This window comes from Anomaloglossus baeobatrachus, chromosome 1 (assembly GCF_048569485.1).
Source record: "Anomaloglossus baeobatrachus isolate aAnoBae1 chromosome 1, aAnoBae1.hap1, whole genome shotgun sequence".
Lineage (NCBI taxonomy): Eukaryota > Metazoa > Chordata > Amphibia > Anura > Aromobatidae > Anomaloglossus > Anomaloglossus baeobatrachus.
The window spans coordinates 116,390,980-116,407,255 of NC_134353.1; the positions used below are offsets into that span (position 1 = coordinate 116,390,980).

At 46.1% G+C, this 16,276-nt stretch overlaps 1 protein-coding gene across 9 annotated transcripts in view; it reads right to left on the bottom strand.

Moving 5' to 3' along the window:
- Positions 1-16,276, bottom strand: part of APBB2 (amyloid beta precursor protein binding family B member 2) — a 556,523-nt gene that overhangs the window by 355,211 nt on the left and 185,036 nt on the right. The window lies entirely within an intron of this gene.

Sequence of the window (16,276 nt, forward strand, 5' to 3'; positions counted from 1 at the left end):
AAAATTAAAACGCAAAAAGCAAAAATCGCTCTGTCTTTACGGGATTAAGGAGGCGTTGTCCAAGTAAAGGCCCAGTCACACACAGAGATAAATCTTTGGCAGATCTCTGGTTGCAGTGAAATCATGGACATATTGTTCCATTTGTACACAGCCACAAACCTGGCACTGATTGTCCACAATTTCACTGCAACCACAGATCTGCCGCAGATTTATCTCTGTGTGTGACAGGGCCTTAACTCTTAAATATTTTGGTTGGGGAACAGTTCTAGTTTGTAGGTGCAGATTTACTAGAACACTACTGACTGGATAACATTAAGCCTTTATAAAATGTAGATTTCTATAATTCATCTAAAAGAATAATTACGGGAAAAAGGCAAGAAAGAAAATGTCAAAAATCTTAAGAACATGTTGCAGGCAGGAAATGAATCACCTCACATCTCAGCATTTCTCAGCATTATACAGGATGGCAACACTCCTAATTTCACATACATCAATCTAGACTAAGCTTTTTTCCGTGATTATACAAAGTTATATATTTCAGGAATAAGAACCAGCCTACTCCCAGTATTATAGGAAAGTAGAAAAGACTATAAAAACTCAAAACGACAACCTGAACATGTCCAGAGACACCCAAAGGAATATCATAGAAAGCACAAACATTAAAAATACCCAAAGAAAACACTGAAACTGCTTTAAAACCAGAATCTCATTATCCAGAACTTCTAATAGTTCATTATTTCACACAAAACTATCAATTAATCTAGATTATCAGGAAGACTGTAAGGTATGACTATAACACCACCCAGCATGGCAAGCACGTAGAGTGAAATAAATGACCAAATACAATGTGCTGGGTATTGTAAATCACCTGATCACAACTGACAGAAATGTGTTTTGATACTAGCTGCAGCAAAAACCGTGCACCACTGTTCTGTATGCAATCAGAGGAATCATCATCTCTATTAATTAAATGGAACCAACGGTAATGCAAGTCACTACTTACGGATAGTACAGACGGAAGAGTAGTCAGGCAAGCCGGGGTCTGGTAACAGGTGGAGACGTATGGATACAGGGAGTACACAGAAGCGTAGTGAGGTCACAATCTGAGGATCAGAATTCCAGGAGGGTACGAAATAGATTCAGGGAGAAAACTGAGACATGGTCTGGTAACGGTCCGAGGTCAAAAGCCAGGAGGTCACAACAAGAACAGGGAGCAGGCAAAGAGGAGTCAAAACAACAGTCCGGGGTCACGAATCAAAGATCCAAACACATGCAAAAACACAGGCCAACAGCACAACAACTGATCCAGAATATACAACTGGCAAGGTTCTGGGGGAGCATGCTCAGTAAAGAAGCCTGGGAAATTACCATGAAGATGGAACACCTGAGTAATCAGCACCTCCCAGAACCAGCATGGAATCCTGCCAGCTCATTAGCTCAGGAAAACACAGCAGAGCATCTCCTAATGTGCAAGATGCTCTGCACAGAGGAATCGTGTCACTGCCAGCTCAGTAGTGCAGGAAAGCGCAGCAGAGCACCTCCTAGTGTGCAAGATGCTCTGCACAGAAGAACCGTGACACCAACCACCAGTATTTTGCTATACAAAGTTAAAGCAGTGCCATACTGGCACTAGGATGCTGAATCTATGCATATCTTTTGTTGAAAGATTGGATGCTTGATTGCTGAAATATATGTGTCATGGGCGGGGGCACAGGGCAAATCAGTGGAGAGCTACCCGAGGCGCTCGGATCCGGGATCGTGGCTGTGGCGCGAGTGGCAACCGGATCCGGGGCTCATGCAGCAGCCCGTCGCCCACAACTTAATAAAGGTGGTATTTACCGGGGAAGAGTTTGTCAGTGATGCCACCCGTGGGTTGCGGTGATAGTTTGGTGACACCGCCGCTGCCGTTATATGGGGCGCCTGGGGCTGATGGAGCGGGGCAGCAGGATGGTATCCCCTCCATGGGTAGGGGAGGTGTTGTCCCGGGGCGCAGGTGTAGGTGATGTGCAGTGCTGGAGCGCCGTCTGCAGGCTGGACCAGATGACACCGGTGTACTCACTGTTGAATAAACCACACAAAGTCCAAGTAGTAAACCAAGTGCCGGATACTGGTAGCCTCCGGAGGGGTGTGCTCGGGTCCCGCATACCGGTTGACAGGACAGGGGCCCATCCTCCTGCACTTCAGTGTTTTGTCTTCTGTGTTGACTAGTCCACATAAAATGGGAAAGTCCGCTCCCGGTGTCTTTGCTGTGGGAGATGTTGCCAGCGAGATCTGACCCTTGGGATTTTTTCAGGCACTTGCAGACGCCCTATCCCCCGCGATGGGCTTCCATCTCGCTCTATCTGGGCTCGCTGGAGGGACAAGACGTGGAATCTTGTCCTCTGCTGGCTAATTGACAAGGGGCTTGAAGCTGTCCTCGCACTAGGGTCCAGGCACCCTGACTGTGCATGGCCTTTGGACCAGATTCCCTGCTGTCGGTGCCGGCAGGCTACAACCATGCCCCAGTCCACTTAAGGTCTCCTGCGACCGGATCTCCATCGCCTGTGGCCCTGCTCTGCCGTCTGCCACCTAGTCAGCTCAGGTAGTTCGGGAGCTACAACCCCCGACTACCACTTCACTCCTCTCACTTCCTCTCTCCAGACTAATCTGTTGTATTTCCTCCCCTGTCACCTCCGAATCCCTAGGTGGGTGTCACCATCTGCCTGGCCCCGTCCACTAGTGTGTCCCTATTTTCCTTGGGGAGGTGACTAGGCTTCGTGGCTGGTTTTGTACCTGTGTGTGGGTTGTGTTGGTAGGCAAGGAGGAGAGAGTCCTGCCTCTGTAGGATGGATGCAGTCTCCTGTGACAACCTGGTTTTGCCAGGGCGTCACATATGTAATCAAAGTTCCAGAAATGCACTGCACCTTTGATTGATGTGTGCATTGGGGGCGGCCTTTGTGGGTCAGGTCCTCACTGTAATTCCTCCTCCTGCGTCCTCTATGCCATGCCCCATTTTATTTATTTAAATGTAGCCATTGCTTCTCTTGGTGGTGCTTGCACATTGCCACAGTAATGATGCATTCATAAAAAAAAATGTGCTGGATTCCAGGCATGCGTGTACCGTGATCTCTGGTGCCATTTTATTGCAGACACTGAGGAAAAGATTGAGCGGCAGGGGCGCGTGCACAGTTGAAAATGAAAAAAGTATATATATATATATACACACACATACATACATACATATACACACATATATACAGTTAGGTCCAGAAATATTTGGACAGTGACACAAGTTTTGTTATTTTAGCTGTTTACAAAAACATGTTCAGAAATACAATTATATATATAATATGGGCTGAAAGTGCACACTCCCAGCTGCAATATGAGAGTTTTCACATCCAAATCGGAGAAAGGGTTTAGGAATCATAGCTCTGTAATGCATAGCCTTCTCTTTTTCAAGGAACCAAAAGTAATTGGACAAGGGACTCTAAGGGCTGCAATTAACTCTGAAGGCGTCTCCCTCGTTAACCTGTAATCAATGAAGTAGTTAAAAGGTCTGGGGTTGATTACAGGTGTGTGGTCTTGCATTTGGAAGCTGTTGCTGTGACCAGACAACATGCGGTCTAAGGAACTCTCAATTGAGGTGAAGCAGAACATCCTGAGGCTGAAAAAAAAGAAAAAATCCATCAGAGAGATAGCAGACATGCTTGGAGTAGCAAAATCAACAGTCGGGTACATTCTGAGAAAAAAGGAATTGACTGGTGAGCTTGGGAACTCAAAAAGGCCTGGGCGTCCACGGATGACAACAGTGATGGATGATCGCCGCATACTTTCTTTGGTGAAGAAGAACCCGTTCACAACATCAACTGAAGTCCAGAACACTCTCAGTGAAGTAGGTGTATCTGTCTCTAAGTCAACAGTAAAGAGAAGACTCCATGAAAGTAAATACAAAGGGTTCACATCTAGATGCAAACCATTCATCAATTCCAAAAATAGACAGGCCAGAGTTAAATTTGCTGAAAAACACCTCATGAAGCCAGCTCAGTTCTGGAAAAGTATTCTATGGACAGATGAGACAAAGATCAACCTGTACCAGAATGATGGGAAGAAAAAAGTTTGGAGAAGAAAGGGAACGGCACATGATCCAAGGCACACCACATCCTCTGTAAAACATGGTGGAGGCAACGTGATGGCATGGGCATGCATGGCTTTCAATGGCACTGGGTCATTTGTGTTTATTGATGACATAACAGCAGACAAGAGTAGCCGGATGAATTCTGAAGTGTACCGGGATATACTTTCAGCCCAGATTCAGCCAAATGCCGCAAAAGTTGATCGGACGGCGCTTCATAGTACAGATGGACAATGACCCCAAGCATACAGCCAAAGCTACCCAGGAGTTCATGAGTGCAAAAAAGTGGAACATTCTGCAATGGCCAAGTCAATCACCAGATCTTAACCCAATTGAGCATGCATTTCACTTGCTCAAATCCAGACTTAAGACGGAAAGACCCACAAACAAGCAAGACCTGAAGTATGCGGCTGTAAAGGCCTGGCAAAGCATTAAGAAGGAGGAAACCCAGCGTTTGGTGATGTCCATGGGTTCCAGACTTAAGGCAGTGATTGCCTCCAAAGGATTCGCAACAAAATATTGAAAATAAAAATATTTTGTTTGGGTTTGGTTTATTTGTCCAATTACTTTTGACCTCCTAAAATGTGGAGTGTTTGTAAAGAAATGTGTACAATTCCTACAATTTCTATCAGATATTTTTGTTCAAACCTTCAAATTAAACGTTACAATCTGCACTTGAATTCTGTTGTAGAGGTTTCATTTCAAATCCAATGTGGTGGCATGCAGAGCCCAACTCGCGAAAATTGTGTCACTGTCCAAATATATATATATAAAAGCAAGCGCCAATGCCGCTCATTATCTTCTCCACATTGTCTTCAATAAAATAGCGCCATAGATCACAGTATGTGAATATGCGGACAACACTGATATTTAAAGGAAGACATCCTCACTGTAGCAATTGCGGCACAGCTTGAAATTTAAATAAAGGTAAGAGGGCACGCCATAGAGGACGCAGGAGGAGGTATTTCCATAAAGGACCCAACCCGCAAAGGTCCGCGCCCAATGCACATGCTAATCAAAGGTGCTGTACGTTTCTGGAAATTTGATTACAGATAATTTCAAGCATCAAATCTTTCAACAAAAGGTATGCCTGGATTCAGCATCCTAGTGCCAGTATGGCTCTGCCTTTACTTTATATAGCAAAATCTGGGTGGTTGGTTCTGTGTAAGCATAGATGAAACTTAAAATCACTTAGGCTGGTTTCACACTACGTCTTTTTAACATCCGTTGAAAACGTTATTTTAGCGGAAGTACGGATCCAGTGCAAATGCGTTTTCATTTCAATGCATTTGCAATGGACTCGCGTCCACCTGCGTTCACCTGCGTTTGCGTGCGTTATAGTGCGGATCCGGTGGCTTGCAGTTTTTTAACATGTTTCAAAAACGCTACTTGTAGCGTTTTTGAGCTGCGTCAAAATACTGCAAGTCACCGGATCCGCACTATAACGCACGCGAACGCAGGTGAACGCTGGCGTGCTGATAGACAGGATCCTGCTTTTGTACTGAGCATGCCCAGAAAGTACTGAGCATGCCCAGAACCAGTCTCGCGTGATCTGTCTCTCTCTCCTCCTCCCTCCCTCACCCTCTCTCTCTCTATCTGTCTTTCCCCCTTCCTCCCTCCCTCCCTCTCCCCCACCTGAGAGCTGCGGACACTCGTAACCAAGGTAAATATCGCGTAACCACTTCTCTTAGTTACCCGATGTTTACGTTGGTTACGCGTGCAGGCAGCCCTGCTCCTAGCAGCTGCAGACACTCGTAACCAAGATAAATATCGGGTATCCAAGGCCGATGTTTACCTTGGTTACCAGCGTCTGCAGCTGTCAGAAGCCGGCTCCCAGTCTAGTTTCCCTCACTCCCGATCACATGACTCCAATGCCCGCCCCTAAACATCCAGTGCAGGATCCTGCAAAATAACATATGCGTTTGCATACGTTATTTGCTGTAAAAGCAGGATCCGTACTTCCGCTAAAAAAACGTTTTCAACGGATGTTAAAAAGACGTAGTGTGAAACTAGCCTTACGTGATTAAAATTAGGATAATGTGACACCTGACTGGCTGTACAGCATGATATCCTGCTGAAATAGCATAACGTGCACAATAATCCACCAAAAGATGATATTACAAAAAGTAATATAACAGTCACCTATCCTGCATAAAATGCCAAATCTACTTAAAGGGAATCTGTCAGCAGGCTTTTGCTACCTTATCTGAGAGCAGCATGATGTAGGCAGAGAGACTCTGAATCTAACAATGTATCACTTAGTTTACTATCTGTAGCCATTCTGATGTAATCTAAGGTTTTAGATTTAGCAAAGCAGGAGAGCTGATAGAGCTGTCCTGTCCATACCAGTCTCTCTATAGAAATTATTCATTTACGGTGAGGTGTCAATCAGAGCAGGGGGGGTGTCAAACAACATGGCACAAGCCACCTAGCCACAGCAATGATAATCACGAAGTGATTAAGCCTTTAGTTTATGTACACAACAACACGGAGCGTGATAAGAGAAGCACAGATGATTTTTCTTTTTTAACCCCTACAGCATGCTGTTACATAGCCAAAACCTCCTTACAGATTACCTTTAATATAAAAACCTCCTTACAGTTACCTTTAATATGACCGGATGCCAGGCCAACGTGAAGTGCTTAAATGACTAAATATCACAATAATGTCTTATCTTAGACTAGTTCATTTCTAAAGAGAAAATATGTATTCCGGCTCCAAACAGTAGATAATCTTTATTTTTATTTTTATTTTGAAGTGCATACAAACACAAAGGCAGTGATACCAGCAAGGTCAACTTTGCTGGTATCACTGCTTTTGTGTCTGTATTGCACTTCAGAATAAAAAGAAAAATAAATATTATCCACTGTTTGGGGACGGAATATATATATATATATATTTTCTCTTTGGATGTTTAAACAGCCGTGGCAGGACCGGTTTCCGTGCTCAACATTTGGATGTCAGGCGGAGGTGAGCTGGATCAAATTTTATTTAGTTAATTTCTATATTTGAAATGGAGAACCAATATTGGATATCCAAGCATCAGACTCATAGTGCAACAACAGGCAAAACAGATGAGACAAGACTGTAGTACAAAGACACAGAGGTACAGTCTGGGACCACCTCAAAGATCGTTTCACTTTAGCATCTTCAGGGGGAGATAGGTAGAGACTTAAGGCCGCTTTACACGCTACGATTTATCTGACGATATGTCGTTGAGGTCACGGTTTTCATGACTTACTTCCGTTATCGTTAGCGACATCGTTGCGTGTGACACCTACGTGCGACTCCAAACGATCGCAAATAGGGTGAAAATCGTTGATCGTTGACACGTCGTTCAGTTTCAAAATATTTTTCGTCATTTGGAACGCAGCAGACATATTGCTACGTTTGACACCCTGCCAACGACGAACAACATCCACACGATCCCTTCGTCAAACAATATATCGCTGAACGATGTAGCGTCGTTTGTGAGATATGTACGTGTGACCGCTACAAAACGACCTATGAGCGATCTCGGCAAATCGTAACAACGATCTGGGCGTGTCACATCGCTAACGAGATTGCTAGCGATATCGTTGTGTGTAAAGCAGCCTTTACTGTGCATAATGGACAATCTGGCCCTGCCTGTATGTATCCCCAGGCCATCAACACTAATTTCCAGGATGAACACTGAAACCTAGAAACCTTATTACTAATGAGTTACTGCACTCAAGAAGATGTTCGGTTATATCTCTGCTTACTTATAAGGAACAGCTACTGATTGATACCAAGGGCATAAGGAAGAAAAGAAAAACAGACTGCTACAATTAGGTTTTATTTATAGTTGTCCATGTCAAATACTCACATTGCATTAGACACCACTTCATCAGGCAAAAAGAAAGGAAGTTTTGGACACAGAAGAGATATAAGTTCCTGGGTCCAAGCTGTGACTTACCATAAAGAAACCAGACCTGGTACTGTGATAAACACAAGATTAGTGCGGAGTCTCAGGTCTGAGATATTGTGTACGGATTGGAATTAAGTGGTCAGCTCCATTGGAACAAGCTCTCGTCTCCATCTAAACGACAACTCCGGAAAGTGCTTACTTCACAGTTTTGCTTTGAAGCTGTAGGTTTATGTCTGGGTCACTGTTTATTTCATAATATGGACAAATACAGAAATTTGTGCAACCTCAAAATGACTGTCATAGTGGCGTCTCACATATTATTTGACATGGCTTCATTGTACAGCGATATAGTAATAGAATTGTGTGGACTCTTAGAAGGAACACAAGGACCTTCTCCTTGGCATCTGCTTTACTTATTATATGAAACAGAAGTGACATTTCCTCCATGTAGTAGATAATATGATTACTTCTGCACGTCTCTGCTGGTCTTTGAGCACTGCCACTATTAGAAGGCAAATCTACAATGATCACAAATGCTTTTTCTTCTTTCATTAAAAACAATTTTAATACAGAGGCTAATGAAAAATGTGCTGCATTTAATCATTCCAAAGCAGAATCTATTTACTTCACTTCTAGCTACCTATTCCAAAGGAGAAAAAGGCCCAAGTGCAAATTTTACATGTATGTAACACAGATAAAGTATTTGAGAGAACTGAAATTCAATTCATCCTTGGAGGTCCTCAAAGCTGTGTCAGAGTTATGGACACTCTGTAACACAGCTGTATAGAACTGTGTCACGCTAGTGGATGTGTGGACCCCCTGCGCCACAAGTGGGCTTACCCTGAAGTGTGATGACTAAGTGTCTTCACTAGAGCCTTTGATGGTGAGAATAGACTGGGCTGCTGGTAGACACCAGCTACTACTTCAGGGCAGTCCCCAGTATTGCAGCAAATGACCAGAGGGTAAGGTACACAGGTATGGGAGAGAAGGTAGGATGGAGCTGGAGCAGCAAGCAGGAGCGGGTTCTGGAGGCTAGGAGAACAGAGTCGGAGTAAGCATGTGTCGGTACAGGAGACTAGTGGGAAACTGTTATACTAACACACAAGGAACCTAATTGCTTAGGCACCTACCTGCTGGGAAAAGTGCCTTAAATACACAGAGACTCCCAGCCATAGGCTGAAGACAGTTTAGTTTGCGCATGCTGTCCCTTCAAGAGGCCAGGAGCACATACACGCCTTACGCTGGTTTCACATCAGGGTTTTCCTGCCGCACTCGCAGATCCGACACAGGGACAGTACAGTACATTAAAGTTCACTGGCAAGCTCCGGGCACATGCGGTCATGTGACTGGAGCATGTGACAGCATGTGACCAGGGCTTGCCGCACTGTCTGTGAACTGTATTGTACTGTATTGCCCTTATGCCGGATCCGACAGTGCGGCAGAATACCGCTGATGTGTTTGTGCCCTTAAGGATCTTGCCTGGAAGCCTACACAACATGTGCAAGCCCTGGGATAGAGAAAACTCCCATGACGAGTCAGGCAACAGGAGTAGTGAGGCAACCAATGGCCGGCTGCGGTGGTGAGCACATCGGTGTCCCCACCAGGAGTAGGCAGTGTTGCAGTGCGGTGCTGAGACGTCAGTGTTACAGTACCCGCTCCATACACCCCCTCTTCTCCAGGCTGTCATGGGTATTGCATGCTGCACAGACAACCCTGCGGTGTCTGGCTGTAAAAGGTCGCTGCAATTGGCTGCACAAATGGCTCCTTGATATTCCATTCTTTCTTCTTGGTGGGAATGGAGTTCTAGGTATTTTATCTGTTAATGTTAAGTCTCTCCCTTTTGTACCCTGCAGATATCTTGGCAGTTCAGCTGCAAGTCCTTATCTAATCTCCCTGTATTTATATAGTTCTGCATTCCCCCTTGGTATGTTACTGGTTGCCAGTAACTACCTCTAAGCTGTTCAAATTACAAGCAGTCAGCTTGAAATTTCCTGGCTGGCGAAGGAGGTACGGCGGGCCTCAGTGCATTCAAACGGACATTCACTGACCGCAGGAAGGACAGGATATGATCTTGCTGTTTACGTTGGCAGGTCAGCTCTCAAAATAGTTCTTAGAGTGGTGGAGGATTGGAATTAGCATGGTCTATGGCCTGAGCAAGCTGTCACTCCAGCGAGTGTGGACCCAATGAGCCATGACTGGTCTTACCTTGCAGGGGCATGACTAAGTGCCTACCAGGACTTCACCAGAGCTTCTGATGGTGAGGATAGATTGGTCTTCCAGTAGACACTAGGTACCACTACAAGGTAGGAACTGGTACTGCAGCAGCTGACCGGAGGGTCAGGGACGCAGATACGGGACAGCAGGCAGGACGGAGTTGGAGCAGCAAGAAGGAGTGGGTATTGGAGGCCTGTAGGACAGAGTCGGAACAAGAAGGAGTCGGGAGATTGGTATACCAGCAGGAGCTAGACACACAAGGAACTAAAATGCTTAGGCACTTACCTGCTGGGGAAAGTGCATTAAATACACAGAGACTCCCAGCCATAGCCTGGAAACACTTTAGGGTGAGCTGTCCCTTTAAGAGAGCAAAAGCGCAAGCACGCATGTGCTAAGAATCCTGTCAAACAGGGGAACAGGAAAGCGGAGCGGGGAGGACACCAATGGCCAGCTGCGACACTGAGCATGTTGGCTTCCCGGATGAGACAGCAGTTCAGTGCAGGATGCCGGCATTGCAAAATGCATGAGAAAGGAAATGCTGTATTATGGAATCTCCTTATTAACTTATTAAAGCAAACTCACAGGTACAATATGTGCTTATTGAAATCAATGGTGATGTTGGGTACAATATGGATCCATAATACAGCTGTTTTTCAGAGCCCCAAGTAAAAAAACCTAAAGATATTTCAATAAAATGTATTACTTGGACTCATATGAATCTGCTGATTCAGTATAAAAATGTCTAGAGTTACTGGCCCAGTAATTTTCATAACTTACTGTACAATAATTTATTGTCCAGTAGATTTCACAATAACTTTACATGCTGCACTAAACAACCATATGCTTATCCTGCCTTTACTTGTAACTACTAGAGATGAGCAAACCGGTCCCGGTTCGGCTCGAGGTCGGTTCGCCGAACGGAGGTCCCGTTCGAGTTCGGCTCGTCGAACGTTCGACGAACCGAACTCGAACTGCATAGGAAACAATGGCAGGCAATCACAAACACATAAAAACACCTAGAAAACACCCTCAAAGGTGTCCAAAAGGTGACAAACAACTCACAACACAAACACATGGGAAAGTGACAAGGACAAATTGTCATGTGAAAACAAAACAGCGTTACGAGGAAAAAGAGGACGAGACACAGATATAGGCATGGCACGCCCTTCTAAAATCATGTAAAACACCGCAAGGTGACTCCAAGCAGAGTCTCCCTTTTTTCCAAAAATTGGGCCCCACAGACACCACTTCAGTGGCAGCACTTGTGCCCCAGTTGTACACTTCACAGCTAGATTTGCATCAAGCACATTCAAAAATACGCCATAATTAACCGTCCCCAGGATGACACCGGGGTAGGTAGCAAAGTCTTTCCTGATCCCAGCTCTGTTCATCTTGGCTCCTTTTAAAAAACACAGCAAGCAAGGGTTACTCCAAGCGGAGTCTCCCTTTTTTCAAAAAATTGGGCCCCACACACCCACCCCTTCAGTGGCAGCAGTTGTGCCCCAGTTGTACACTTCACAGCTAGATTTGCATCAAGCACATTCAAAAATACGCCATAATTAACCGTCCCCAGGATGACTCTGGAGTAGGTAGATAAAGTCTTTGCTGAACCATGACTTGTTCATTTTGGCTCTTTTTAAAAACAATGTAAGCAAGGGTTACTCCAAGCGGAGTCTCCCTTTTTTCCCAAAAATTGGGCCCCACACACACCCACCCCTTCAGTGGCAGCAGTTGTGCCCCAGTTGTACACTTCACAGCTAGATTTGCATCAAGCACATTCAAAAATACGCCATAATTAACCGTCCCCAGGATGACACCAGGGTAGGTAGCAAAGTCTTTCCTGATCCCAGCTCTGTTCATCTTGGCTTCTTTTAAAAAACAATGTAAGCAAGGGTTACTCCAAGCGGAGTCTCCCTTTTTTCAAAAAATTGGGCCCCACACACACCCACCCCTTCAGTGGCAGCAGTTGTGCCCTAGTTGCAAACAGGATGTTTTGATTTGCATCAAGCACATTCCAAATCCACAAGCATTTACTCTCCCCAGGATGACACAGGGGTAGTAAATTCCTTGTGGATCCATGACTTGTTCATTTTGATGAACGTCAGTCTGTCCACATTGTCACTGGACAGACGCGTGCGCTTATCTGTCAGCACACACCCAGCAGCACTGAAGACACGTTCAGAGACAACGCTGGCAGCTGGACACGACAAAATCTCCAAGGCGTAACTGGAGAGCTCTGACCATTTTTCTAGATTTGAAGCCCAAAAGGAGCAAGGCTCCATTTGCAAAGTCATGGCATCGATGTTCATTTGGAGATACTCCTGTATCATCCTCTCCAGCCGTTGACTATGTGTCAGACTTGTTGTCTCTGGTGGCCTTGCAAAAGAGGGTCTAAAAAAATTATGAAAAGATTCCATAAAATTGCTGTTACCAGCACCAGATACGGTCCTAATGGTACGGGTAGACTGTTGAAGATGACGAGACCGTCCCATGTTTGGCAAGTTACAACTGGGAGAATCACTCCCTGCACCTGCACGGTTGTTTGGTGGAAAAGCCGAGCTAAGATCGAGTAACAGCTTCTGCTGATACTCCTGCATACGTGCGTCCCTTTCTATGGCTGGAATTATGTCACAAAATTTGGACTTGTACCGGGGATCTAATAGTGTGGCAAGCCAGTAGTCATCATCACTTCTAATTTTGACAATACGAGGGTCATGTTGGAGGTAGTGCAACAAGAAGGCACTCATGTGTCTTGCGCAGCCATGCGGACCAAGTCCACGCTGTGTTTGTGGCATAGAGGTGCTAACCGTTCTTTCTTCCTCTGACATCTCCCCCCAACCTCTTTCAACTGAAATTTGACCAAGGTCTCCCTCATCTGCTGAGTCTTCCATGTCCATGGACAGTTCGTCCTCCATTTCTTCATGTTCTCCTGCACCTTCCTCAACATTTAGCCTGCTACTATGCGCCCTTGTTGATCCCTGTCCCCCATGGTCCCATGCCTGGCGCCTTGGTGATGATGAACGTCTGGACCTTGGTGATGTTGTTGTGTCTTGCGCATATGAATCCTCCTGTAGTTCATCCCCTTCCTGTTGTCCCACCCCCTGACTCCGAATAGTGTTTAGCGTGTGCTCCAGCATGTAAATGACTGGAATTGTCATGCTGATAATGGCATTGTCAGCGCTAAACATATTCGTCGCCATGTCGAAACTGTGCAGAAGGGTGCATAGGTCCTTGATCTGAGACCACTCCATCAGGGTGATCTGACCCACCTCTGCATCTCCTTGGCCCAGGCTATACGTCATGACATATTGCACCAGGGCTCGGCGGTGCTGCCACAGTCGCTGTAACATGTGGAGAGTTGAATTCCAGCGTGTCGCCACATCGCATTTCAGGTGATGAACCGGCAGGCCGAAAGACTTCTGGAGCGATGCAAGTCGCTCAGCTGCGGCGCTTGAACGGCGGAAGTGAGCAGACAGTTTTCGTGCCCTGTTCAGAAGGCCATCTAGGCCGGGATAGTGTGTTAAAAATTGCTGGACGACAAGGTTCAACACGTGAGCCATACAAGGTACATGTGTCACCTTGCCCAGGCGAAGGGCCGCACCCAGGTTTGCAGCATTGTCGCACACGGCCTTACCAGGCTGCAGGTTGAGTGGAGACAACCATTTATTAAACTCGGACCGCAGAGCTGACCACAACTCCTCAGCTGTGTGACTCTTATTCCCAAGACATGTCAAGCTAAAGACCACCTGATGCCGTTGCGCTCTGCTGCCAGCATAGTAATGGGGGGTGCGTGATTCCTTCTGCGCAGTGAGAACGCTGGTGGCCTGACCAGGCAGGCTTGGGGCGGAGGTGGAGGACCCAGATGAGGTGGAGGATGCAGAAGCAGTGGCGGAACTTGGACAGACAGAGGATTGACACACAAGTCGTGGGGACGGCAAGACTTGTGCAGTAGACCCTTCACCATCTATCACCATAGTTATCCAGTGCCCAGTCAGCGACATGTAACGTCCCTGTCCATGCTTACTGGTCCAAGTATCGGTGGTGAAATGCACCCGTTCACACACAGAGTTTCTCAAGGAAGCGGTGATGTTGTGTGCGACATGCTGGTGTAGCGCGGGCACACCTTTCTTAGAGAAGTAGTGGCAACTAGGCATCTGGTACTGGGGCACAGCGACAGACATAAGGTCTCTAAAATCCTGTGTGTCCACTAGGCGGAAAGGCAGCATTTCGGTAGCCAACAGCTTACAGAGGGATAGAGTCAACCTCTTAGCTTTGTCATGGGTCGCAGGAAGTGGCCTTTTATTTGACCACATCTGAGGGACAGAGATCTGGCTGCTGTGTGTAGACGGTGTTGAGTAGGGTGCCCCTGGAAAAATGCAGGTTTGTGAGGAAAGTGCAGGCGGAGACATGATGTTGCCTTCATCCAACGTTGGTGTTATCGATGTCTGAGACAGCTGTACACACTCACTTGTTTCCCCTTCCAAACCAACTGACGACCTACCAAGCAAACTGCCTGTTGCGGTTACAGTGGTGGAAGTTGTGGGTGGAAAAACAGGTGTGACAGCTGTCCCCACAGTCCTAGAAGATGACGAGCGCGCGGATGCACTGGAAGGGGCAGGCGGTGGATGGTTCACTCCGCTAGGCCGCATTGCAGCACGGTGAGCTTCCCACTGGGCCATATGATATTTATTCATGTGATGATTCATGGAAGAAGTTGTCAAACTGCTGAGGTTTTTGACCTCTACTAAGAGAACCATGACAAATTTTACAGCTCACATAATTGGGGCGATCTTTTTCTATGTCAAAAAAGGACCAGGCTAGGCAAGGCTTAGAGGCCATGCGACCTGTTGATCCACCCCGAATAATGCTCAGAGGCAGAGTGGTGGCTGAGGATGCAGTTGTAGACGTGCTACCAGTACTCCGACTGTGTCCAGGAAGGCGCAAGGTAACTTCGTCATCAGTTGCATCCTCCTCCACCACCTCTGTTGACCTCCTCGAGTGCCTGACTGTGGGTTGACAGTAGGTGGGATCTAGAACTTCATCATCAATTGTTGTGTTTGCACTCCCCTCCCCCTCAGACTGAGCCTCTTCTTGCCCTGACCGAATATTTAAGTTGTCATCCCAATTGGGTATCTGCGTCTCATCTTCATCAGTATGTTCCTCATTGTCTATAACCACAGGTGTTACAGTTTGTGACAAAGTGTCAACATTATGCTCAGAAACTTGGTCCTCACGGCCTGAATCAGAGTCACAAAGGTTCTGGGCATCACTGCAGACCATTTCCTGTTCTGTACTCACTGTAGCTTGGGAGCAGACCTCTGATTCCCAGGCTATAGTGTGACTGAACAGCTCTGCAGACTCAGCCATCTCAGTTCCACCATACTGTGCAGGGCTAATGGATACTTCAGAGCTGGGAGAAAGCAAGTTTGATTGGGATGACAACTCAGAGTACTGGTGTTTTTTGGATGCAGTACTTGAAGTGGCTGAGAGGGCACTTGTTGGACCACTTGAGATCCATTCAAGCATTTTCCTTTTTTGGCCATCATCTACCTTTGTTCCTGTTGTTCGTGTCCGTAAAAAAGGGAGCACATCGGATTGTCCACGGTAAGTAGTAGACATCTTACTTTTGCTGGTAGATGGTCTATCTTCAGCAGATGATAATGGAGCTTTGCCACCTTCCCCACGGACAAAACCTTTTTTTCCTTTTCCACCACGCCTCTTCCCCTTTCCACCAGCATCTGTCATTTTGCCACTCATGTTGATTGCGACAAGATTGTGCACTGAAAATGTGGTAGTAAAAATTGAGAGGTGGTGTAGATTGCAGCGGTGGTCTAGCTTTATTAACAGCAGAATAATAAAGAATAAATATCCCTGACAATGCAACTACGGCCCTTAAACTGGCAGCATCAATTGCTAGTATAATGGCTTAGTTATAATGAGTTGGAGTGTGCAATGCAGGTAGAGGTGCTGCAAATGTCTTTGCACTAGTGTGACTAGACAAAAGTCCAATAGCCATGTTTAGGATGCCACTAGGTCCACTGAGTGTTTGCTAGTATAATGGC